A 27,897-nucleotide genomic window follows, 5' to 3' on the forward strand; every position below is an offset into this window, starting at 1 on the left:
GGCTAGGATGACCATTTAGAGCTGCCCAAATTGACTCAACACTGGTTATTGTATCTAAGCATCCATTGGTCAAAGGTCATCAACAGCATATAACCCCTCACCCCAACAAAGATAGTTAACTAAGGCAAAGGGAAATTTCACAGAGTGTCAAGTCCATGAGCAACAAGCAGATTGTATTCCAAGTATAGCACAGTAATATTGGTCTTACATTAGTAATTCTAGAACATCTGCTACAGCAATGTAATTTCAACCTGGATTCCAGAATATGAAGCCATATACAGCAGACATACAATTTATCCACAGCATGAAGGAATGTCTTGCCCATCTCCAAAAGACCTATAGCTCCCACACAGTACTGGTGAGTCATGCTGACTGCTAAAAGGCACTGAGACTGAATTGTATGCTACCACAACCAAAGCTGGCTATGTATGCACAAAAAAAGAAGATATATGGCGTCAAGTAAATAAATGCTTACATTCATCAAAAGCATCATTTATATCATAATTTGCATGAAATTAGAAAGAAACTACTGCCCTCTTAGGATCTGAAGGTGTGGAATTCACAAGGGCCAGTGAACCAGGGAAGAAGAGATACTCTGTCATGGAAAGAGCAAAGAAAGCTATCTGCACCCAAGCTGGTATGCGCTTCATTGTTCCTTTTGTGTATACTTCTCTGAAGAAAGAGCTTAAAAATTGTCCTCCCATCATTCCCCACCTTAACAGCATACAAACTAAGGCATGCAATATGTTTGATAAGAGATGATTAAAAGACGTGACCCTCTAGGGGTTAATACAGAAGGAGTGATTTAAAATTGGGCCCAAAGAGAAGCTAAAAACTGGAAAGTGTTCAAGGGCCTTAAGATATACAGCAGTTGTTAACTAGCTCAATAGGTCGACCCACCAGATGCATGATTCCTGAGGGGGAGCCCCATTTGGCAAGGCCATGTGGTCCCTGGCTGTGGCCTCCAGTTGCTCCTGTTCCTAATTTCTGTCATGATCCACTTCATTTCTTCCCTAAGAACTTCATTTCTTCCCTAAGAATAGCTTTGCGTGTTTTCCACTGCTTGTGTGTTTATCTCATAAAAATATTCCATCTGCTGGGCACATATATCTGTGGGTAGTATAGAAGATAACTTTTCATTTGCTATATAATTTTGATATACAGAATATATATATATATATATATATATACATATATACTGGGACATGCTTCATAACTGGATCTATTTGTCCCTCAAGGACTTTGGACACTTAACAGCCTGCCTTGTTATTTTGCTCAGACTACTGCACATAATTAGCTAACTTTCACCTCAGAGAAAGTTCAAACTAAATACTTTTTCTAAATCAATCATAAGATTACAACTTTACAGTTATGTATAAGGTCAGAACCGCAGCTGTCCAACCAAGGTTACTAAGAAAAGCATGCCAGTTCTTCACTTGCAAGTCTACTAATAATGGATCTATGTCTCAAAGTTGTCATTGGGCACTGCGCCCCCCACCCCACCCCATCTGGTTGAGCTTTTGCTCCTGTAACCTTGGACTTTTGTATTGTCATGGTAAGTGGCTTAGCTCATTATTAATTGCTTTAGGAATGAGCTCTTGACCAAAGAGAAATAATTCTCATAATTTCCTTACTGCTTCAAGGCCTATAGGAGAAGAGTTTTCAGAATGGAAGAAGAAGAAGCTTGAAGAAGAAGCATGGAAAAGTTAGGACTAGGACAGGATTATTAAATTAGAAATAGAACAATAAAAAGCACATGAAATGAAGAGCATGATACTCAGATCGTGTGTGAATTTACATAGAAATGTTTTACCCCCTCCTTCGCATTTTACCTCTGGAACCCTGGGTAGGGCTGGAGCTGCTCTCATAGTCCTTACAGGAAAGGAAGGGGAGAACGCTAGGGGTGGGGGCAAAATAATCAGAAGAATCAGAAACTGACTCACTTTAAACACCATGACCCAAAATGTCAACCCACATTTGACTTGAATCTCTTCTTCCTGAACACTTTAGAATGTCTGTATCTTACCTTCGGAATGTTATGGCATGGAGTTAAGATGAGCTCATTCCTATCTCTAGGCTTTGCATTATGTGTGTGTGTGTACACATGTATATGGATAAGTTTGTGTGGGTGAAATGTAGTGGCAGGCATCAGAAGATCAGAATTGGGTGGAAAGAAAAATAACAAGAAAACAATTATTCTGAGAGTTGAGAAAAAAACTCAAGACTCAAGAGACAGAAAAACCTCAAGAGTGATTTCTACAAAAGCAAGAAAAGATATTTTCCAATGACCATAAAACTACTGGCAGCAACAATCATGACGCTGTTCAATTGAAAGGAGACAAGCCTCGTATTCTAGAAATTTCCATCAGATGGAAATATGTGCTCTACCTGTAAGAATCTTCACACCAAAACTCAAATATTGAGGCTTCTGTTATTTTCAAAACCAATAATGCCATTAAATATTATCCAATACTGAATATAAACATGCTTATCTTTACATAGCACAAGAGAACATTTTTATTTAAATGAACAAGAAGGAGAATCTTTGGTGTTGATGTTTCAAAATCATGCAGCAATGCACAAAATTTTCAGTTAGCTCTACTTAGAATAAAAGAGAGCCTTAGTAAGTAAGTATTCAGTGACAGGAGGAGAGAAAAATGACCTAAACTGTCTAATACATACAAATGTAAGTGTTCCCATAAGCAGAGGGGATAAAAAGGGAAGAGGGGAGGAAGTGTTGTCATGTACACCCAACTCTGGAACAAATATGCCTTATCTGTATTCCACAGCTCTCGAATATTCACCAGAATTAGGGCCGATGCCTGGTAATCAGACACTCTGCTGCTTTACATTCAGGGACAGGGCCAGGCCAAGTGAGTAACATACACCAGATTAGATCACTAGCTATATTGTTCGGGTTGATTTTAATTGCCTGAAAAGTGTCATTACCATCTAGTGCAATGTGCTAAGTTATTTTTGAGAGTGCCTATTTCCATGTAAGAAATAAAAATGTACTGCAATCCTGTAAGAACATGCAGAGGAAGATTCCATTTGACTTCAGCTTCAGTAGCATGAAAAAACCTACCCATGTCTGATCATATAAATAAATATTTGTTACCTGTAGAATTTCACAAATACAGTTTGGGAAATCAACTCAGATTCACACTCTGAAGACCCCAGAGATCCACCCAAATGCCATGTCCCGGTTGATAAAATTCTTGCAATTTTCATTTCTACAGTGACTCGTATAGCCAGCAGCTTCAAGGTGAAAAGAATTCATGAAATTTAAAAACCAGAATTATTTCCATAGAAAGGATATATGGAAATAGGTTATTCCAAACGTAGAAGACATTTGCAAGAATATATAACAGGGACTGCTAACATGGAAATGGTATCTCTTCAGATATTTGTTCTTTAAATCAAAATCTTAGATATAGAAGAATCTGTTTGTGACATGCAATGCTGTGCACACAGAGCCTCGGGCTTTTAAAATGGTGAAAACTGAATAGTGCCTATAGTCTGGTTAACAGCAACCATGTGGGGAAGCTGACTGAAAAATAGAACTCATGTTTTGATATATGCTACTTTTCTCTTGGAATTATATAAAGATTTTAAGCTGAAGTACAGATTAAGGAGCCTTGCCCCAGAGACAATTCCGATGATCTTATAAGGGCTGAGGTAGCTGTTAGCTCAGCAGAACAGGAACATGCCTCTGCAGGGAGAAAACAAGGATGGAAAGACAGCTCCACGGGCAAAGTGCTAGATCTCAACAGCCACATAAAAGCCAACCAGAAGGCATGTGTGTCTACGCCTAGCACTGGGTTAGGCAAACACATGAAGGTCCTGGAGGTCACCCGCCAGCCAGCCTATCCACATCTGTGAGCTTCATGTTCAGTGTGACCCTACATGTCAAAAAATGTCTTTCATGTTGGAGCTGCATGTATGGGAAGCAGTTGAGGCAGACGTCTGACACTGACCTTTGGCCTCTATATGCACATGTACTCAGCTGTACCTGCACACTCAAGTGAGCAGGAGAGGATGAGAAGAGGCATGCGGAACTTCTGTGGGATGCAGAGTTACCCTTGAATGGGTGACTGATGAAGCAACTGATGACCACAAAGCCTCCATGCATCCCTAAATCATTGTTTACAGTTTAGCACGACACGCTTTTGATTTGTTGTGAGGCAGTCATTTACTTCCTCGTTGCAGATGTTCATGTTTTACTAAAATAAAATGATGAATTTGGGGACTCGTGAGCTACTTCAATCCACTAAAATCAGATCATTATTATATTAAGACCAGCACCCAGGACTTAGAACCTATAGCTCATTCTTCCTTTAAAGAAAATTGTATTTGTCAGAATTTTCTAAAATCTAATCATATCACTTACTGTTGATTCATGATGTCACTCAAAAACTGCATGAATTAGAAAAACTCTTACACATACATACTTGAGTGACTTCAAGCAGTTCCTATATAACTACAGAACTTCATGCCAATAAAAGAGATTGGATTTTGGTTATGTGGATATTTAACAACTTCCTAATATGGATGTATGGCTCCAGAGTATTACAAAAGGCAGATATTAAATAATTTTACAATACTAAATTCTAATTGATCCTTTTTGGAACTAAGTCATTAAAAATATTCTGAAAGCAGAATTCTCCATAGTTTTCAGGTATTCTGAAAGCAGAATTCTCCATAGTTTTCAGGGGCACAGTTTAACTAGGGCACTGGATGGTTTGCACCACTTTGCAAACAGCAGGGCTTATAGAAGCAAAGCCTTTCCTGCATAAGGCACACTGAACTGAATTGAGATGAGACATAAGTGCAGCAGACGGGAAGTCATAAATGTTCTAAACACACAAAAGGAACAAGAAGCAAAAAGGGCTCAAGAAGTCCGTTGCAGCCAGAAGGCTAAGGAGAGGAATTAGCCTTTGTGGAATTGGCATAAAGAAGTCATTGGTCCATTGGGTATGTCAACAGCACTTTCCTTTTTCTCAACAGTGAGGCCTTCAGTCACCCAAATGCTTTTGTTCATGGCCTAACACATCTCCATGGATCAGAAAGACCAGGACAAGGTGTGTGGGAAGTTACTTCTTTTTTTTTTTATTTTATTTTCCAGTTTAAATTTAGATAAGAAACGAGGTTGCTTCACAAGTCAGTTCCAGGTCCCTCTCCCATTCCCTCCCCTCCTCCCGTGCCCTCCCCCCAGCCCCCCCCGTTATCCCCTCATTCCCCCAGGGAGGGTGAGGCCCTCCATGGGGGTGTCCATAGTCTGTCATTTCATATAGGGCAGGGCCTAGACACTTCCCCAAGAGTTCAGGGTGAGAGTGCACTTCACATTGTTCTACTTCTTAATCAGGTGCATTTTGCTGCCAGGTACAAATAGATCTTGGCCTAATACAAGGAAACACAGAAACACTGAGTGCTGTGTTTGCAGTCTTCTGATGGTTACATGAACAAAAGAAGCAGACAGTTCCTTGGAATGCTGAGGGCACCTGAGTGGAAGACCAGGACAAACAAGGAGAGAAGGGATCACTGAAGCTAAGCTGAAAGTTGTAAATTCCACTTGAACGTGTTGAGTTTGACACAGCAGATATCCAAGAGATGAGCACTGCACAGATCAACTTCTGACTTCTACTGTATGCGAAACACTTGGTAAAGATCTTTTGTCACAGAGCTGCTGCAGGCATAGGCCTACTTACAAGATGCTTACTGGGAATCAGGCAAAACATGAACAGTCCCAGCCAGGCAGTGGTGGTACATGCCTTTAGTCCCAGCACTTGGAGGCAGAGGCAGGCAGTTCTTTGTGAGTTCTACACCAACCTGGTTTACAAGAGGTAGTTCCAGGACAGGGTCCAAAGCTACACAGGGAAACCCTGTCTCGAAAAAACAAAAACAAAAAAAGGACAGTCTCACGTGATGAGAAATACTATGGAGGAAACAAACATACAACATCTAGAGAGGATTTCTAACATACTTTAGAAGTATAACCAGACATATTGACGTCCATGGCATTGAAACTGTGACCATGTTATGGAAATTTTGAGTCCATGGTATTGAAACTGTGACCCAAGGGCTGATCAGCAATCAATATCCCGTAGGTCTATGTGAATGTGTAAACACAAGCGTTTACAATTGAGGACACCTCCCCCAAGAAAAAAAGTTCATAATAATTCCAGAGCTGGAAAAGTGGTAAATAAGTGAACAACTGAAAGTCACTCAGGATGGCTTTGTTCCCAAAGATCCCAACAGCTCTGCAGATGAAGTTTTGTAGTTGATTTATTTATTTATTTATTTGATTTCTAATGCAAACATTAGGCATTTAAATATTTTATATAGAAAAGCATGTGTCTGTGTATGTGTGTGTGTGTGTGTGTATGTGTGCGTGTGCATGTGTGTGTGTGTTCCAGCTGGGTACAATGATATGAAGAACCAAGTTTGAAAAGAGACAGAGAAGCTGATTCAGTGGTCCAGGGGGATGAGTTGACGATCTGGAGAGAAATGATACAGGTGGAGATGGATGAAGGCAGGCAGATGTGAGAAATGGTTCGGGCTCCAAATCAAAGGATTTGAAGCACAGTGCTGCTTCAATTCCTCTAGGCAGGAATACCTGAAGTAAAGTAACAGTCCTACGAATTCTTTACCCTATTAAAATAATACATCTCCAGGCTCATTTATCAGTCATGTAATCAAACCAGGTTTATGGCATAGATCTCATGTCCTAACAGATGAAAGATAATCAAAGTCAAGTGACTTAGAAAATAAACTGGAGGAAATTGTTTTCCTGTTGTGGAACATAGCAAATTTACAATCTTCCTTCTAACAGCACCTAAGAGAATACAGTGGAATAGCTGTGACAGGCATAATCTATTTTTCCAAACGCCAATATGTCTGCAATGAGGAATATACATACTTTCTGAATTATCTTATCCTACTTAATAAATCAGTTGACTTTATTTTCTCAGTCTTTGCAAGGCAGCTTCTTGCACACTAAAGATTCTACAAACATTTACATTCCAAGTAGCAGGGCTGTTTGAAATGCTATAAAGTTCTGCCAGCACTTCTATTACAAACCCTTATTTCTTGTTTATAACATGTACATAAAATGAGGAAAATAAAAATGTACTATGGATTGAAACTTGGCATACTGAGCTTCAGCCATGGAATGCATTTCTACAGGCACAAATTTCCCACTGAGTACAGAAACAAGGGAGTTGTTGGTGGGGGGCATTATAAACCAGAAGCCACTTAATACCAATGCTCCTTCTAGATCAGAAATTGAGAATCTAAGAAATGCTCAGTTTCAAAGTCATCCTTAAACTATCTAATAGTCCATATTCTCATTATTTTCCAGAATTGATGTTATCCAAGGCATGCATCTTAAGACCATGTTTATAAACACCGTGCATATTAGGGTTGTTCATTTTCAATGACAAAAATAAATGGCAAAGATAAAAACTCTTAGGCATAGACTACTGGAGTGGAGCAAAACAGAAACTACAAGCAATTAAGCACAGAAAGTTCCCCTTTCATCTTCCTATCTCCCACTACATAAGTAACCTCTCACTGCTGTGAACACTAAATGGTAACTGGGAAACAAGAAAATGTAGAACCAGTCAGACCATCTCCATTCTGGGGTTCTCCACAATACAGTGATCTATGGATCTGGCAGTCTGAATGGGCCAATTATAGCTATATACTCTTTCAGCAGAAAATGTATTAGAAGTTAATGAGAACTTCATGTTTGGGCACTTAAATTATGCAGAAAAAACAAAACTACAAGATGCATTCTGAATGAATGAGAAGGAGCTGGGCACTTATAAATGGGAAAGGTGCATATCTTGCTCGCAGACTGAAGAGGCTATTAGTTTGTAATAACTAGGCATACATGAAATGTGACAGAGAAAAAATTGAAGATAAATCAGCAGCTGAAAGGCTACAGCTTGTTGTCTGCAGCTAATCTTTGCTCTACTTGAAACTGCTTGGCACTTTGGTTCTATTAAATATTTTGTTACTATTTTAAGAAACACTTGGGCTGCCTACTTGGGCTGTGAAGGATATTTAAAAGTAAGAATTATACTGGAGAAATGCACAGAATGCCTTCACATCTTCAGGCACACAGATGTGGTACGTAGACGGTAAGGAGGATCTGGAGCTGAGTGCTATTGTCAGAGATGGCCACTGCCTGAATCTATTACCCTGCAAATCAATTATATGCTCTATGTCTCCTGCTGGCCACCTTCACACAGGAGGAACACCAGCCTCCAAGAGACTTCACCATTTATCTGATAAAAGTCTTCAGCAGTTTGCTGGAGTACAGTGACCTCCTTCAAACCTCATGTTATGGACTCTCAATGGAGGTCAAGCAGGCATTCAGAGATCCCGACTCCACTGATTATGTGCATACCAAAAGATCTCTACATTTCCCATGGGTTCAATCCCGTCAAATATCTTTTATGAACATGTACAAGAACCTGCCCCGTGGTGACAAGCAAATGTGAGGCATTCTACAAATGTTAAACTAAATCATGTGAATCTTAACCTGCAGACTTCTTTCCTAGTAGCTAGAATCACAACACAAACGATTAAAACCACCCACCAGGATGCAGCCAAAGTCATGTTAGTGTTGGTAAACACAGCTAGTGCCCCAAAATTAAGTAACAGGTCTGAATTGTTATTGAGATATAACAGCTCTTTGAAAGGCAATTACTCCCCCTTTCAGTCTCTGAAGGGTTCTGACTCAGTGTTCTTTTTAATTCCCGTTTTTAATCTATTTACAGACCAGGATTTTTCCTCAGTGAGTGTGATACTCATCTCTGTGTGGGTAGACTGAAAACACAGCACATAACCTCCTGCATTGTGCGTGTGTGTTTAGTTATTCTTGCTTAATCATTTAAAAATTTTGGGATTGACTGACTCTCTAAATGACCCGGGGTTTCTGTCCACCCTCAGGTACCGCACACATGACAAGTTGATTGTTTCTGTGACCCTGTTTCTGCATCTATTGGATTAGGGTTAGGAAACTGTCTACCCCTTTGCTTTCTCGGGGCTGTCTGCTCCTATTCCTTTCTGAACGATGGTTTTTGAGTCATTCCTCTGCGCACACCACCTTGTAAATCAGTAAGAGAACGCAATCCTGGGAAGGACTTAGGGATTGGTGAGCCCTTGTGGAGCGGAGCTCTACACAAGGCAGCCCTTAAGCCTCATGTTTCATGCAGTCGGAATTGGGAAGTGGGGAACACTCCATTTAAAAGATGTTGAGACCCTGACCCGGGGAGCAAGGTTGGCACTTCCTGGTTTTCTGCTTCTGCTAGTCCGATGAGAGCTTTCAGAGATGCAGAGAACATAACATCATCCAGATCCCGACCAGCTCTTAAGTCAAGGTACCAGAACTACCTACAGTCCATCAGAACAAACCTATGAAACAATCTCGACAAGGGATTCACTCAAAGCTGTTGATTTCTGAGTTGAATGAAAACGCAGTCTGCAAAACTTGAGGACTAACAGACATCCTCTACTCTGGCTTCTTCAGATCTAGGAGTCAGGACCATCTGGTTCTTAACCCAAGCACCATGCCCTGGGATTTTCCCTCAGCAACCCTAGGGTTCCCACCTGCCTTCGCTACCCGCTACCCGCCACGCGCCACCCGCAACTTTCAGGGGCCAAACGGTCTGCTCTGAAGACATACTAGAGGGACATTGGTACATTTTTCCAGCGCTTCAGTCAGAGAAGGCGTCCCATCCCCAAATCGATCTTAGTCCCAGAGTGGGTAAATAATGTCCCCTAGCAAACCGGCCCCTGGAAGGATATTTTACTCTCCACCCATCGGCTGCATCTCACAAGCAAACAAACTTTCGCGGTCGAGGAGCCTTAAGCCAGTGGGCAAAGTTTCCTAGGCAGGTGGTTCATCTGAATGACACAGCTGCAGTGAACAAGGGGACAACCCCGACCTACCTAACAGAACCGGCTTGCAAGGCGCCCGCCCTGCTGGCCCGCCCGCCGGCGCCGCCACTGCCACCGCCACTGGCTGGCCCGGGGGGCTGCCGTGCGCGCTGGTACGAGCCTCCGCCTTCGCCGCAGCGCCCCCGTCCGCACTGTTCTGCAAGGTTCCGCGCAGTTCCCCGCCGGACCGCGGCGCCCGCCCGCCCGCCGCCGGCGCCACCGCGCGCCAGGCTGCTGTGGCTGCTGCAGACGCCGAAGGAGCGTTGCCTGCGCCTCTACCGCTCAGGCTGGGGGCGCCTGCTCCAGTGCGAGCCCTGAAGGGAGAGTAGAAGGGAGGAGACACAGGGTAGGAGAAAGGGGCGGGGAGCGCTGCGGCGCAGCCAACAGGGTCCCGCGGCTCACGCTGCTCGCACCACCACCCACCCTCTGCGCCTCGGTGCCCCGCCACCACCGAAGGCTGCCAGAGCCCCAGCTGCCTTCGCCCACGTGTGTCCGGCCTCAGCCCGGCACCGGTGGACCGGGATGGGCGGCCATCAGCGAGTCACCACTGGGTGGCCTCCTGCTTCGCATTTGGCGTCTGGGTAGCACCGGTTTAAGAGCAAGGATTGCCATTTCTAAGGTACCCTCCTGCAGCTGAGCTCACACACGTGCGCAAAATTGCCAATCTTATCATTAAAACACGTAATTATTAAGAGCTAACTATCGACAGATAATGAATGGACGAACTGATGGTAGTGAAGGAAAGAATCACGGATAGACAATCCAGGTAGTGGACTGCGGGATTTACGCAAATTCACCTGCCCAGACTAAATTCCGACTCTATTACTGTTCTGTGACTGTGCTATAAGGACTTTTAATTTGCTAAGATTTCGATGAGTCAGTTATGAAACTAACCCCATGAAATCGGCCTGGTCATTTTTATTTGTGTAAATACACAGCGATAGAATTGGACTGGATAATCTGAGCGTAAACATAAACTACTGATACCCCTAGCCTTTGAGTTCAACCTCTAGCTCAACCAAGAAACTGTACAAATAGTACACTTTTGTCAATGAAAATACCTGGATCGTACACCTGTACGAAATTCGGTGAGTAACTTATAAAAAGGAGTGGAGACATATACCGGTATATAATGTAGCAACTACAGAGCACAGTCATTTATAGTTGCACTGGCAACTATAAATTCAAGAGATAATGCTATGGTCCACATGGTGGCATGAACTAGGGACAGAAAGATCAGGACTAGTTAGTTAAACTGTTCAACCCCAACCTGGACTAAAGAATAACACTGTGGAGGACCAAGTATATACTGTGTAGCAATAATCCCTGTGAGACTTGCCATTTTATAATTCTATACATTACTTTTAACGTTTATTATGATGTTGTTTTCCCTTTATATTAAAAAAATAGTTCTCTTGATTAGATTAGTTTGTAGCAAGTGCTGCCCTGAATCCTCCACTCCCCACCCCCTCTGTTCAGCTCCTGCAGACAGAGCAAAGCAGGAGTGCATCCAGGACAGCTCCCTTGGCAAATCAGACCTGAAAGAGGGCTTCCTGGGGAGAGGTTTTCATTCTTCTCCACTTCTCTCAAGAGACAGTTATTGGCTACCTGCATTTCACAAAGAAATTTGAACTTCTGGGAAGCTTTAAAGGGCTTCAAAAGACAATGGAACCCTTTCTGTCACCTGTGGTGCACTAGCTTACCTGGCCACAGCCCTTCCCTTATCAAAAACAAATGGCATCACTCATCCTTTGATGCAGATAAGCTCCCTCCCCCCAAGTGCTCCAATAGTAAAGCTCTCTTTTAACCAACAGCAGCCTCCAGCATATACTCCCTAACTTCCCCATGTGTTGGTTACTTTTGCCATATCTCTTCCTATCAGGAAACTGCTCGTCCCCATACGAGTAATGGCTGGATTTAAAAATAGTAGCAATAAAACGTGGAGTTATTTATGTTTTAAAGGAATGGGGGAGGCTACGGTAGATAGAGACAGTACTATAAATAAAAGTAACGTGCTTTCTCCCATCAGAATTAAATTGCAGTAAATTTGAACTCCTTAGGGTCTCTCTAGTTAGTAAAAGAAAAAAAATAGCACAGGTAAGAAAGGGAGGTTTATGGTCATAGCAGTTGTTATAGGTTACAGTAAATAATCTCTTTGCTTGCAATCTAAGAATGTGTTGGTAAATCCCAGGAGTGTAACAAAATGTTTTATTGGACAGAACTGGTATGTTCTGGAAGGATCAGAGAAAAACTTTACATGCAAATTATGCTCATGCCTTTCACCTAGTAGGTGCAATTACTGTCATACCAACTTCTATCGCAGATGTGCCTTTTCTTTTAATGCATTTTCATAATGCATTTTGCTTCTATCACACCTATATGTCCTATCCAATGGGATAAGAAAGGACACTTAACAGTGGGGAAGAGGCTGGCCCTAGGCATCAAAACTACAGCCAGAAAGAGAACAGAGAAGCCCCTTTAAATTAGACTGAGAAATCTAACTCTGTGTGGCCCTCTCCACATAATTTGCAATTTCCCATCTCAGATTGCTTTGCCTGTGCTGGTGAAAGCTGATTAGTACTGACAAGGAAGTTGATGAAATCTTGAATGTCACGGTTACAGCAAAAGGAGGCAGGGGCATTTGCAGGAGCCATGACAGACATTAAGCATGAACCCCAGTTTCAGGTCAGCATAGGTAAAAAGTATATGAATATATACATATAGGGATGCATTCATAATTTCAAATCCTTGCTTTGCTCAGAATGCAAAGCATAATGTGAGTCAACTGAAAACCTGATATTTGCAAAGAGTTGATACACAAGAGCAGGTTTAAATAAAATTTCCATTCAATTTCTGGGCCGGAAGCCCAGGAAATTAAAAAAAAAATAAAGGCACATGTGGATCTTCTCAGTGTGAATGCCGGATGGAGTTTTTATTGAATTTGGCCTCAACTGATTGTAGCATTATAAGCAATTCTGCAGTTAAGTTTCAGCAAGCATTTAGATGGCAAATCCTCTTTTTAGGGCATTGTAACTAAGAATAATAACTTCCTTTTCCTACGGTACCTTTTATATCAAAGCTCTTTAGCTGTGAGATCATCTTTCCTTTGTTAAGATGTGCCATCTGTGTGGAAAGATAGAAACTATTTCATGCTACTGATAGCACACATTACTTACTTGTTTCCTTGTTTACTGTGTAACAAAGGAAATGAAGAAAAAATATCTACAAAACCCACAGACAGGAATTGTTAGGCAAGAGGACAACCTGGAACACAGCCAGCTACTGACAAACACATCTGTTCTTTTAAAGGTGAGGTGGAGATTTTCCTGAGTTGCAAACACAAGACCTAGGAGCTTTGCCATGCTACTTTCTCAGTGTTGTAGTTTCATTTTGGATTTTGGATGTCAACTGGGGGATATTCATACTTCCTACACTTCCAGGGTTAGTGGCTGAGAGGTGTGTTTGTTGGTTGTTCATTTGTTTGACTGTTTGAATCAGACAGTAAGTCATAGCAAGTTTTAAGTGTCCAAATTGAAGGAAATCAGGTTGCTAAAACAACAGCAATCAAAACCTCACCATGAGGTTTTGTCTTGAATATCTAAAGGACCACTGATTATCTTTACCGGAGCAAGTCCTTTGTATTTCTGGTTAAAAGGAAGATTCTAAAAAAGACATATAAAAGTTGAGATAACATATTCTACCAAACCCTATTCCTGGAATTTCACTTTGGATACTAAGGTAATAATTGAAAACTCAGACACTGACTAATTTTGTTTGCTCTGAAGATGTCTATTGAATTTTTGTATCTTTGTTTTTCTCTTGGTGCCATCCTGTAGATCACTATGTAACAGGACTTTATTGTGTTATTTTTCATGTCTCTACCATTTTATTACCAATGTCTTTTGTTAGATTGTAAGCTTCACAGATTCAGGGGTTTTGCTCTATTCGCTGATCCAAGCAGAGTGCCAAGCAATCTATGGTATACACGTAATGGGTTTGCAGTAACTGTTTGTTCAGTAATGGAGCAACCTTCCAATATGTCTGGTGCTGTACAAACTGCTTGCTTATCAAGGACAGTTGGCAATCCTTACAGCCAATATAGGCAGTAACTCCTCTAATAAGCCTTCTGAAGATGAATATGCTAAGATACACAAAGTGAACTCATTTATCTAGAAACTCACTCTTCCAAGATGGCACAAGCTATAGTCCTTGCCTTGATGCTAGAAACTCTCATTAGTGTGGACATCACTTCAAGTTTAATGTACACAGAAATTGTCAATCTGCCTAAAATATGACTTCTGCTCTAGTAGGTCTAGGGTTTAGCCTGGGACTCTGCATTTCTACCAAGTATCTGAATAAAAATTCCAGTGTTGCTAGCTGCCTGAACTTTGTGGAGACAGGCTACAATCCAAATACTCAGTGTTAACACACAAGGCACCTGTCACACACTAAGCCTCAGGGATTTGAGTTAATAAAAAGTAAAATACACTGTTTGTGATTACCTGAATCATAATAAAACTACATCATTCCATTTAACAAGATTTCTGTTATATTCACAATGGCTAGTTCAGAGTGAATTCTTAAGAGATTTTAACTTGCTAAACAGATGAAGAGATAGAATGGTAATGGAATCTTCTGTAACTTATAAGATCTGAGGTATGAACCAGCAAATTTTGAATCCTGCTGTCTTCTGTATTAGACCAGAACACACTGGCTCATCTTTACTTACTTTTTAAAGGTGTATTTCAAGGAAATCTGAAATGGCAACACACTGAAAAGGTTAAGAGAGTAAAGAAAATGTGTATAATGTAGTTATTGCTTATAAATTGGTAAAGATGCATTTATAGAAGACTAAGAAGGCCTTATGAAGTTATTAGCTCTTCACTCTAAAAATCTTTAATATAATACACTGAAGTGTATCGCATTTAAAGGCTTTCTGTTCTAACGCATCTCATACCCAACTCAGAGAAACTACGTTCTGTAGAAGGCAGTGATTAACTCAGCCCTGATCAAAGAGCTGAGAGTAAATGACAACTGAATGTTAAGTCCTATATGTGCTTCTATTTATATTTCCACCTCAAAGGCTTAAAGACCATCACAGAAGAGAGGTAAGAAAGAATGCAAGAGCTAGAGGTTGGGAAGAGCATTGTAAAACTGTGTATTTTGACATAACTGCCTTTGTTCACACCAACTGTGTTTGCCTACATTAGAACTCCTTGTATGAAAATGGACCTTTCAATATTTCATCATGGGTAGAAGGCTCATCAGACCTCACCCACCCTCCGGACCTATTGACAGTTAATGACTGGTAAGGAAGGATGGTTATTTTCTTCAGTAGTATGGTTTAATCCAGTAGATAACTCTCATTTGTTCTCCTGCCAGGAACCTATAAACCCTTGGGGACTTCTACCCACAAAAGACAAAAAGAAGAAATAAATTCGGGAAGAAAAGTAGTTTTAGATTGAACAGAATAATATTGATTATGGCACAGGTATATATAATCAAAATACATTGTATGCATGTATGAAACTGTCAAAGAATTAAATATAAAAAATTATGTGGTTGCAATTCAATAAGTACTCATTTTATATATTTATGTAGAATGTTCCCTCCAAGACTGACAACCTTCCTGTCAGTAACTATGAAGGTTCTGTTTTTTTTTTCAAATTTCAGTATGTTGGGGAGAAAACATGCCTTCCATGTGATTTATTTAAATATGCTCACATTGTTATTATGATAATTCTTTGATAATACCAAATGTGTGACTTTCTAGACTAGGCTTTGTTTCTTTGTATAGTTTTAAGTTTTTATGGAACTAAATATATCCTAATTTGTTGAGACAAAGGTTTTTTTTTCTAAAATTAAAGTGAAAAGAAAGCTCTTCTCGGGGTATTTTGAGAAAGAAAGAAAATGGAGCCACTGGATCTTTAGGTAAGGATAGCTAATATTAGCTTTATAAGTATCTTTAAAAAGTATATGAAATGAAAATTATGTGGCTTGGGGTATAGCACGATGGTGGAAACAGCACTGTGGAAGAGGCATATGGAGCCTTGTGAATGACCGCATTTTGATAGATTGTTGTTTTAGCTCTATAGATTATTGTTTTCTAATTGTATCCTTGCAGGTCAGAGAACAGAAATTAACAAAGCATCCTCTGTGATTCCTTCTTCAAAGAGCACTAATTCATGATGATACCCCACTGTTCACGTCAGCATCCCAGGACAGTAACAAACATCTGTTTTATTCAACTTATACAGGGAAAGGTATGTTTTCTTTCACAGTCTGTGTGGTTTTAGTACATGAAAAACTGAGTGTTTTCACTGCTTTTCAGTATTAAGCTTGTCTGAGAGCCTGTTGAAGCAAGTAGCTCAGTTTTTTGGCAGGACACAGAAGAGAGTTAAAGAGATGCCAAGGGCCCACAATCCTTGTCAAGATCATGTCCACAGTGATTTAAAACCTCCAGTATATCTCAGATCTTAAAGGTACAACCAATTCACAATGACATCAAGGGAGTAACTAATATTTTAATGGGCATTATTTGGTGGGCATTATAGAAAGTCCCATGATCTTTTTGCATTAAGTATCCCTCCCTAACACCATTACATTAATGGGGAGCAGTTCAATATATCTGTTCAAGACCTAGACATTTCCTCAGCAGTGACATAATCAAATTCAAGATAAAATGCTTAGCAAAAGGAAAACAAAAGTAAAGAACACCAAAGAATAAGATCATGAGTTTATGTTGAGTTAGTTTATCTCCACACAGCCCTAGGGTTATGAAGTAGAGTGTCTTCGATGTTAGTAGCGCTAAAAGGATGTCTTTTAATTTGACCAGTTTACTGCTATGGAAATGGTTGTACTGTAATAACCTAAGGTAGCCTCAATATGAGTAGCCAAGGGTATAAAGCATTGGAAGGAAACAATTCTGTCATAGCTGTGTGATGCTTCTGCAAGGCTTCAGATTTTGACCTAACTGGGGCTATAAGAGAATGAAAAAAGAACACACAGATACATGAACAGAAAAGCTTGCATCAGATTGTTTGTTCTTTGATGGAGGGCATCAACTGCATTAGGGAAACACTGCTTTTATTTTATACATCTGAATTGAGGAAGTGGTTTTATGATATAGAGCTAAACAAGAAGACAGACTTGGCTTACCTAGGTAAGAGAGCTCTGTCTGTATGGAAGAAATCTCAGGTTAAAGTCTTATTGGCACTAGGACCAGATGAAGGCTTTGCCGTTCCTCTGACCCTCACCAACGTAATGTTTTGTCGCTTTCATGGGTGGTGGGCATTGGAGTTCTTGACATAGCCATGCTCATGCTAACAACAACTAATGACATTTCTAAGTTTGGACACCTTTTAGAAACAAACACGATCTATGTCTACTGTTTGCAAATAACTTCTGAGAATGGATACTCTATACACCTAACTTCAACTGACCAAAGTAAAAGGAGCATCTGCTTCCTCCTGAAGCTGACTAGAGCTATGATATCAATGGTTACTCAGAGCTTCATTCAATGAAAACACAAGGCTTGGCTGGATTTCAAAAATTCCTTTTGGATATATGCAATACCCTTAGGTCACTGGCTTTTTGACATTTTTCTTTTCATTTTGTTCAAAATGATTAAAGAAGAAAAATTTCTCATTGGAGCAGACCTTTTACATGTTAAAATACCTTTTTGGTAAACAGCTAACTAGAATCTTTAGTGGCACTGAGATTTTATTACATATTCAAATCCCTTGGGAAACAAGGAAGCACTTCTATAGATTCCCTGGCTTCAACTAACCCTGCTGTCTTCAGCATCTTAGGGTCACTCTCAGGCATGAAGAACTTTTATTTTTACTTCACCTAGTCCATGAGATACATGCAGATTTGCATAAGAAAAGCATTTATGGTGTGCCTGAATTGTTTCTTTCACAAAGGATATGTTAAAAATCTTAGCCCCACATGCCTTTGAATGTGACTTTACTTGTAAACAAGGTCCTTCCACATATAGCCTCATCAAGTTAAGTTATAATCATATAAGTCTAATTACTGGCATCCTCATAAAATAAGATGACATTTGATCAGAGATATAAAGAGAGAACACTGTGCAACACTGAGTCAGACAGACCACAAAATACATGTGGCCATAGAGAGTGAACAGAGGCAGAGGTTGCCACTGGACACCTGCGAGTGAAGATCCTGAAAGGATTTCTAGAATTTACCAAAATGGGATGGTAAGATGAGCTAAGATCTTGATTGTGGACACTTGGGCTTCTTAACTGTGGGGATAAATAGCTATTGTTTTAAGCAGTTTGGTTTAAGATAAGTGCTTGTGGCAGCTACAGGAAATAAACACAGCACTTCCTAGTTAATCCAAGGAGAAGGCTTAATTCTAGTAAGTAAAACCGCCTTCCCTACCTTCAGACTCATTTACCCATTGAGTTTAACTGGTGATTGGTGAATGACTTTAAATTAATAGCCACTTTCACTAACTATGCCAAAATAAATATTTATCCTCCTCTTATCCTTTTTTCAGGCCTTGACAGTCTCATTAAGATAGAAAAATTCAAAACACCTACTTTGATGCAACATTTATCTAGATCGTTATCATTTCAGCTGTTAGATTGTACCATGTACTGCTCCAGGCCTTTGTTTACTCACACCCTTCCCAGCTTGGTCTACAGAATAAAGCATGCGTGGATCACTTTACTACAATGCTAGTATTTTATGATAAAACAGATACAATCAAATCATTTTTTTAAACTAGAGAACTAAAAATTCAAAAATTGCCTCCTCTGTCATATGTATATACTCACACATGTTTGTAGGTGTGCTCTCACACCTTATTACTTCTCAATTTATTTTTTTGAGACAGGATCTCTCACTTAACACTACACAGGAAGACAGCAAATCTCATCTATCCTCCTGTCTGTACACACACATGCACATGCACACTCACACACACACATACACACTCACACACACACACACACACACACACACACACACACACACACACACACACACACACACACATACCCCACCACCATCACCACCACCACCACCACCACCACCAGGGTTTTAGGCATGTGTGTTCATACCAAGGTTTTTTACATGAGTGCTGAGAATTCTAACTCAACTCCTCACACTTAAGAAACAAGTGTTCTTAGTTACTGAGCTATCTCCCCAGCACAGAAGCTGCTCTCTTTTCTTGAAATTGTTGTTTAAAATGATGAACAAACAACCTAGTAAGAAAGTGCTGATAAAGTGGTCCTGCTTCCAGCCAACAAAATCGATGCCTACAGGAAGAACAGTGAGAATGACCCCAATTAATGAAGTATATGGTTGATGTGAGGAAAACCTAAATGCAGATCCATATACATATAAACACACCCCTTTTCTAAAAGACTACCTCCCCAAAATAACCATTATTAATTATTGGTATCTTCCTATTATGACCTCAAGGCAAATTTCTTTAGGAGCTATTTCCTAGATTTAAAATTATTAAGATCCTGAAAGCAGGACAAAATATACACAATGTAAGAAAAATAAGGTTTGGGGTAACATTCCTTAAATAACTGAAATGGAAGTCCACCTCCCATTTGAAATCCAACACATATACAACTTTAGAAATCAAGGTGTCCAGTGCAAAATGAGAATGAGGAATACTGAATCTAAAAACAAGACATCTGTTTTTGTAGTACATCTCTATGGTCATGACATGGTGCTGCACTCATGAACTAACTGCAGCTACATTTATTTGCAGAAGGCCTAGACAAGATTGTACACATCAACAAGGCAACATGAATAGGAGAGGAGCCCATTACTCCTCATCCCTCCCAGTGAGACTAGTAAAATTTCACAGTAGCTAGGAACATGTTGTGCCATTTATACAGTGGTGTAGCCACAGATAAGTTGCTCTTGTTCATTAAATAACATCCCATCCACACTTGGGCAAGTAACTCTTATTAAATTCAGTGTGCCATACACACAGAGAGAAAACATAAAAAAATGGGACAGAAACTTGTTTAAAAAAACTTGTCATGAAAGAGAGAAGGAAATGAAGAATAGAAATGACTTACATGAACACAACTAACATTCATTTTATAAATACATGAAACTTACAATCAAAACATAGTTCTTCAGCAGAAGAAAAGTATGTGAAAGCCTTTTTCCTTTCTTCAATTGTCTCTTGGATTTTGGTAGTTTTAATTGAACTTTGGCTTTTCTAAAAAAATTAAAATTAAATACTATTAACATGAATTTTCTCATTTATCTTTATGACATGGAGAGCCAGTGTAAATTGAACAACTCATTTTAAGCTTTCTTTGTGTGTGTAAGTTTTGTTCTGATAATAAACAATAGGAATAGTAGACTGAAATAAGGCAGATATTGTTATATAATCTTTCATGCACATATTCCACCCACAATCTCTGGCCAGGGGCCTTTGAGAAAATTACTTACAAGTAGTACAAGATACAATGAAGTGCATGTGTTGCCGCTCAAGCTCAACTCATGGACCAGTTGAATTTCACTAAGACACAAGTTCAAAGACACCCATAGAAAGAATCTCATGGCAGCAGCAGCAGCAGAACTTTAAAACACACATAAGGCTTTTCTGAACTCACTGCTTTTGTGGAACTGAGAAAGCACTGCATTTGGGGAATGCCACTATACAATTGCAGTTTCAAATTTAATTCTGTTTTTCCACTAGTATTCAGGAGTTATGTTTTAAGTTTGGGTGACGGTTAAAGACATCCATGCTAATAGGTACTTTGGTTTTGTTTTAAAAACGTTTTCGTTTACTTTTTAGTTTTTCTATCTAATTTGTATTCAATAAAGATCAACCTTTTATTTATATGAAGTAGGCACATGTATGCATATAGTTAGTTACATTTCCATTTTCCTGTGTTCTTTTTCATATGCTGTAAATTTTTGGTTGGTAGCTATTCACGGATTATGTAGTAGATAATGTCGAACAATTCAACCACATGCATTGTTTATTTAACAGGTGACAGGCAATTGTTAATAATTGGTAACAGTATAATTATACAAATATTCGACATTTATTCAGATTACTTATTTTTTTAGTATCATCGCTTATTTTTATTACTTATTTTTATTAGTATCATCATTTATTTTGGTACATATTTCTTGAAGAATAACTTTTATAAGTTTCATAAGTGATCAATTTCTTAGATGTACTTTGATATTTGGTGACCCTTTAGGACCATAAATCTGCCTCTTTGTTAATATTGGTATACTTTTCTCTTGATACTTTATTTTAAAAACTGGGTTCTTGCATTAAAATTTAGATCATTAACTTTGAGCAAGGAATGGCAGAATCTCAAACGCAGCCTAGGGGTTATACAGGCTTTTTCAGTTTTTAATACTCCCAGGTGCTTCTTTTGTTGAAAACACTCCAACTCTACCCTAAATTTAGTATGCTGCCCTTCTTATCAAGTGTGCAAATCTCCTATAAACCTTATTCTTAATAAGGCTACCAGGATCAGAGCCAATATCAAAAAAGGAAGGCTTCATAAATATTCACACCTCACTAGAGGTTTAGCTGTAACAAGTAATGAATAGTCATAGGGACTCTCATTGGTGACTGAGACCCAGAAACAAAAACAAGCCCACTTCTGAAAGCAAATTAATGTGTTTATAATGTAAAGGCTAAGGGGTAGAAACAGAGTTTGTTTTCCTTGTAGAGATGTTTCTATTATATTTCATGTGTCATCCATCCGTTGCCCCAAATTAAGTGCTGATTTAAATATAAATACCTTTGAAAGACCCATTTTTCTTAGATTATGGGGTGTTTCTCTTTCTTCTGGAAAACTTTATGTTCCAAAGACACAGTTAGCTGGAAAATACAGACATGTCCTTAGTGCACATCTGTTTACTGATGAGACCCAGGGAGAATTAGTTGATGATTTTTGTAACTGGTTGGTGGCTTGGGAGAGAGTGTTTCATGCCAGGACTGGAAAATCTCCTGCTTAGACTACCTTAGATGTGAGAGCAAAATTTTTGAGCTTGAACCATAAGTGTGTAGAGACATATGGGCTTCAATGAGTCAAGAAGTATTCTGGACATTAAAATCAGGAGAGAGGAAAAATGTGTCTCTCTTTCCTTATTTCTCCCTTTACAGCTTGCTAAAGCGAACTGTGAAAGCCTCCAACCTCCTGCATCTGTTGCAATGTTTGGTGGATTAGATATGTGGAAATCACTGCTGTCCTTCTGAGTCAGTGTTAAATGGGATCAGATGCAATTAAGAATTATTTCAGGGATACATATTACAATGTGTTGTGTGGGGTCATTCCCTCCTGCCCATTCTTCAGCAATCTGTGTATGAAAATGACTCCAAAGACATCTATGTATTTTAATCAATACCCTGTTTGTGTCCAGAGAAAATTCTTTTATTTACCTATTTAACTTTCCTATTATCCCCTCATATGTTACTCTGTTTTCCTCTTTTATTTTTTCAGTAAACTGCAATTGACTTATAGCAAATTCATTTCACAGACTGTCACCTCTTCCATACTCCACTCCACATCTTCAGTTCAGAAAACTTGCAGCTACACTCCAAATTAAATACAAACGAAACTCTGCACTCTGGTTCCTCTCATTAGTACTCAAGGTTACTGAGCCTTTGATATCAAATAATAGATACCCAAGCACAAAGTGGAACCTATTTGTCACAGACATGTGAAACACAGAGTTGACATTAGTTTCAAACACTCTAGATCCATAGATCCAGAGCCTCAGATCCTCTTATCAATACCTGAAGCCTCTCTTCTTTCTTTGTACTGAATTCAGTGTGAGCTCCCTCCTTCCCATTGAGGATGCCTTGCTCTTCCATGCTTACTTTCTCTAAGCTTCGATCGATCTGAAGGTCTCTCAACAAATCCAACAGAGGTTTGAACCAAAGATGTCCAAAGACTCAACAGTCTACCCTATTGTTTTCTACACATGAACCATTCTTTGGTTCTGAGAGAGAAAGCTGTGACTAACAACAGTCTTGTGTCAGTGTTCCCTTCCTCATGTATGTCACGGAGCCAACTGCACCTGATATCCACATGAAAAGGGGTCAAGTTCCAAACCTGCTGCCGCCAGAAACCACAGAGTGCATTATTTTCTTATTCTATATGCCAGTGGATTGAGGGTGGGGGAGACTAAACAAACAAAAATCAAACAGCTCGGTTTACAAATCATTCCTGACTTGACATGGCACCGGGTGTGGAGGGGAATATCCTGGGCCTGTGTGGAAGCCGTAGCTTTGGGGTCCAATGTGAGGATGCTTGGTTCCTGTACTGTCCACTTTTAGTCAATTTGTCACAACCCAGAGTCATCAGCATGGAGGGAGCATCAACAGAGAAAATGCCTCTATAAGCTCCATCTGTAAGGCATTTTCTTAATTAGTGAACAATAGGGTAGGAGAGACAGGCAGACCATTGTGGTTGCTGCTAACCCTAGACTGGTGGTCCAGGATCTTATAAGAAAGCAGGCTGAGTAAGCCATGGGAAGAAGACAGGGACAACGCCTCTCCAAGGCCTCTGCATCAGCTCCTGCCTCCAGGTTGCTGCTCTATTTGAGTTCATGCCCCCACTGCTTTTGATGATGAACTGTTCTATGGAACTGACAATGAACACTTTCCTCCCCTGGTTGCTTTCAGTTATGGTGTTTCATCACACAATAGTAACCCTAAGTGAGACAATCCCCTTCTAAGATGGCAGCTAATCATTTGGGATTTTGAGTAAATCTTTCAGTTCTTAGTCAAACCCTCCATCTCAAAATGAAGTCTCATTACCCAAAGTGGTTGACTTAACAGGGACTTGGCCTCTGTTATGGGGAGGCTTGAATTTGCCCCACAGTTTCATTGGTACTGGCCCCTCTGATATAGGTTCAATGACATATTGAATATCCCAAAGTACACATGCTAATCTAGTGCTTCCAACCCCTGGAGTCTCCTGTTTAGGAACCTCAGCATGATCTATGTTTACCTCCCTCACTGGCTTATGGAAAGACCATTTTTAAAAACATGTAGGTCTGTTAGTCCATAGATTCCCCTCAAAAGGAAATAGGAAAAAATAAAACATACTTGACTCCAAAAGATCCTTGGCCTCAATTCTGTTTCTGTGTCCCATGAGACTCCCCACAGAGAACTGAACAAAGAGATGTGGCAGGTTTTCATTTCTTTTAGATCGTTACTCTTCGGATGCTGGTTTGAGGACAGATAGGATTAGCATCACCAGGACACATACTAGGAAGTACAGAATCACAGAGACCCCTGATTCTGGGAGAGTCTCTAGCATCCTATATTATATGTCTCGTGACATTGGATCATAGTCCACCACAGTCATTAGAAGCCAGTTTCTAGCATCAGGATCTTGGTCACTAAATACTTCAGGAGTTTTTCCTTACGATTGTACTGATGATAAGAGTGGTAACGATTCCCAACACTGTTATAAACATAATTTAGATAAAGAGGATAGTATAATATTGGTGAGCAGGAAGTAGAAAAGGGCCCTACTGGAGGCAGAAAGGTTCAAGCAGATATTGGAGTTATTGTAATGACTAAATGAAAGTGTGGGGGAAAGATTTAGCAAAACAAAGTGTGCATTAAGGAATTACAAGATAATTTATACTCTCGAAGATCATATTAAAATGTAATATGAAGATAGCATAGAACACATATAATACATAGAGATGTTTACATTAAGAAAATATCTTTACATCAGAAAATATTTTATATCAGAAAAAATTCAGATATTTACATGAAGATTCAAAACAGTAGCAAAATTATAGTTATGAAGTAGCAATGCAAATAACTTTTTGATTGGGGGTTACCATAAGTTAAGAAACTGTGTTTAATGTTGAAGTATTAGAAAGGTTGAGAGCCATTGTTATAAGTAGATGGTAGGACCCTGTTGCTATCAAATGTAAGCATAAATAAAGACGACATAAAAGCACCTTGGGAATATGTTTTCATGGGTTCATTTAGAACAATATGCAGGGAATATCTTGTCTTTCTGTATTGCTTCTGTGGATTCTCCTCTACCTCCCTTGAATCGACCTGACAGGAGACCTCAGCTCTCTACCATGTTCTTAGAGTTGGGGATGAAGATTGCCATTGATGCCTGCCCTATGCAACTGACAATCAGCATCCCAGATAAACAATAGTAGAATATTCAAAATGGATTCGAATGCAGGCTGGGGTTACTTTTAGTGTTGTTAATGTTATTATCCCCCACGAATAGCCCTTGTCAGCACTTCATACAGTACCATGAGTGTTGAGACTGATCTCAGGTTGCAGTCTTCTAGAAATCATTTCATGTTTCATTTTCAATGCAAATGAGGTCCTGTCTCACACTATCTCCTTTTTTATTGTTTCCTGTCATATTCCAAACAATCATCCCGAAGGACACCTAAGATGGATGTTTGAATTAGAGGATCATTTGTTTACTGTCTTGATGGGAGATGTCATTTTACTCGATAACTGTTCTGTTATATATAATTTGACTATGTTAAAGTTAAAACGCTTATTTTTATTTAGACAGAAAAGAGATGATGGGAGATGTCATTCTGTAAATCTGTCTCTTATTGGTTGTTGAATAAAGCACTGTTGGCCAATAGGGAAGCAAGATAGGTGGGACTAGGAGTCAAGGAGGATTCTGGGAAAGAGAGGCAGAGTCAGACACAGTATAGCCCGCCACAGGAGTAAGATGTCTGGACCCTTTTCTCCAGTAAGGGAAATACTTCGATAACAATTATGGGTTAAATACTTAAGTCAGAGCTACCAATAAGAAACCAAGAAAATGGCCAACAGATTTATAATTAATATAGTGTCCTGTGTGTTATTAGGGGCTTTAGACATCATGACAGAGCCCAGGTGACTGGCAAAGAAAAATACACTCTACACTGTCTAATATTCATGAAATATCTCAAGTTAGCATTTTAATAAATTGCTTCAATTATAAACTTTTACAAAGAGACATTACTTTTCTCAGGGCATTCCCAGGAGTTTGGTAAAGAATAATGCTTAAAATTCATCACACTCTTCAACATGAACTTGAACTTTATTTTTTACCATCATTGAATACAAAATAAAAAGGTAGTAACTTGTTCTTCCTCTTCTAAGACCTTTAGCATCATTCTTTTCCTACTCTCTTTTTCTAAGAATAGTTTTGTATGTGCTTATGTTTCTGTGTATATGTGTCTGTGTAATTGTATTCACACACATATGTAATAGGTTGCAAAGGCCAGTGAGGGCTTGAGATCACACAAAGCTGGGGGTTGGATGGTTGTAAGGGACTGTATGATGGTGCTGGGAACAGAACTCCAGTCCTCAGAAAGGACAGCAAGTACTATTATCTACTAAGTCACCTCTCTAGCTCCACCTCTGTTTCTTTTAAACAGTTGTCAGAGTGCCTCCTTTCTTCCACCAATGACTCAAATAGGTCTTGAATTTGAGTTGCTGTGTATGCTTTAATTGTCATTGTTGGCAGTCCTCTTGAGTTCATATATGATTTTTACAATCATATTTGTAGAATATTTATTTTATACTTGTTTAACACATCCAATGCTGTCAGAGTCACTCACAGGGCAGATCTGTGTTTTATTGATCTTCAGATTTAGTGAAATCCACTTCCCAGACATCTGAACCCTAAGGAGCTGCACTATTCTTTCTTACTGAACTGACATGAACTCTGCTAAATCTGTATTGGAAATGTCTATGTCAAAATTATAATTTAATTTAAATTTAAAAATAACTCAGAATTCTCTTTGTATCTTGATATCTTAAACTGTGGTGAGTGAAGAAATTCACACTTCACTTTGATTCCCATGAACTTACACAGAATTCAGCTTCTGAGAAATAGTTTTCACCAACATTCAATAACTGTTGTGGAACTGTCCACAACATTGTCATTTACTAGTTTATGTCTCTTATGTCAAAATCCATTCCAAAGGCAAGAGCTATTATGGTTTTCATTTTATATTCACTTTCTTGATCACAGATTTGGGGCTATATTGTTTTGTATTAAATCAATGGAAGACATAGTATATTGAATATAAAGTAATCATATTCAGTTACACATCAATCTGATGAATGAATGAATAGCACAGAGGGATGGCTGTGTTCTGCTGTAGTTTTTAAGCTATAACCGTGATATTAGTTTATAAAATTTGTCCCAAGACATTGTGGCTTAAAAATCATTTATTCATACTCACAAATCTGTGATTGAGTTGAGCTAGCTGTGTTTATTTAGAGAGCGACATCAAGTGTGGTTCTGACCAGGCTTGGCTCCTTATTGAATTTGGCTCAGTCTCTACTACTTGTGTTGACTCAGAATCTGGCTGATGATACAGGAATTACTCAGGATAGTTTTTTTCTGACAGTGATGGCAGAGGTCCCAAGGAGCAAATCTTCCTACATAAACACATCTGAAGCTTGTGCATCTGTCATGATGATAACATCTAGTTGTGGGTAAGGGAGAAGAAGACAAAAGACAAACAGGAAAGCAAAGTTCCAGAGACTAAACTCAAGGATGTTGGTAAGAATATTATTGGTTCTATGAAGAAGACAGAAAAATCTTCAGGCAAAAGCATGGATACAGGCAGGAGTGATTTGTAGCTAACATTTCGACCCACAATATCAGGATACTTAAATTTAGTCATTATTTATCTAGGATACATATAGTTTGTATCCAAAAGAGATAAAGATGGTTTATACTGAATCATACTTGAAATTTCCTGATTGAGGCCAGTTGTATTGTCTCTTTTCTGCATTGAAAACATAAGATATTTATTTGTGTATACCAAAGTGTTGCTGTGATTTGCCCACTGAATGTAAGATATTTATTTACACTTATTTAATTATTCATTATTTATTGTATTATAATTATATTTATCTAATGTATTTGATAATTTCTATTTTATTATTTGTTATTAATGATTTTAATG

General features: G+C 39.2%; 1 protein-coding gene and 1 long non-coding RNA gene across 4 annotated transcripts in view; one reads left to right on the plus strand and one right to left on the minus strand.

The window, feature by feature from the left end:
- The window catches only part of Cntn3 (contactin 3), a 373,360-nt gene extending 363,327 nt beyond the window's left edge, over positions 1-10,033 (minus strand). Inside the window, exon 1 of the mRNA XM_005071216.4 lies at positions 9,961-10,033. The gene's annotated coding sequence lies outside the window, so the exon portion shown is untranslated. The remainder of the gene's footprint in view (positions 1-9,960) is intronic.
- Positions 10,034-10,414: 381 nt separating this feature from the next.
- LOC121136800 lies at positions 10,415-27,788 on the plus strand. 3 transcript variants are annotated; one of them, XR_005873943.1, is made up of 6 exons: positions 10,415-11,036; positions 15,159-15,256; positions 15,331-15,439; positions 15,816-15,879; positions 16,073-16,211; positions 27,334-27,788. It is a non-coding gene; the product is annotated as an uncharacterized LOC121136800 (long non-coding RNA). The 3 variants fall into 3 exon arrangements; XR_005873944.1 differs by lacking the exons at positions 10,415-11,036; positions 27,334-27,788 and adding exons at positions 13,095-13,257; positions 22,085-23,293; XR_005873942.1 differs by lacking the exon at positions 10,415-11,036 and adding an exon at positions 13,098-13,257.
- The last annotated feature ends 109 nt before the right edge of the window (positions 27,789-27,897 follow it).

The sequence above is a fragment of the Mesocricetus auratus genome, unplaced genomic scaffold, assembly GCF_017639785.1.
Source record: "Mesocricetus auratus isolate SY011 unplaced genomic scaffold, BCM_Maur_2.0 Super-Scaffold_100676, whole genome shotgun sequence".
Taxonomy (NCBI): domain Eukaryota; kingdom Metazoa; phylum Chordata; class Mammalia; order Rodentia; family Cricetidae; genus Mesocricetus; species Mesocricetus auratus.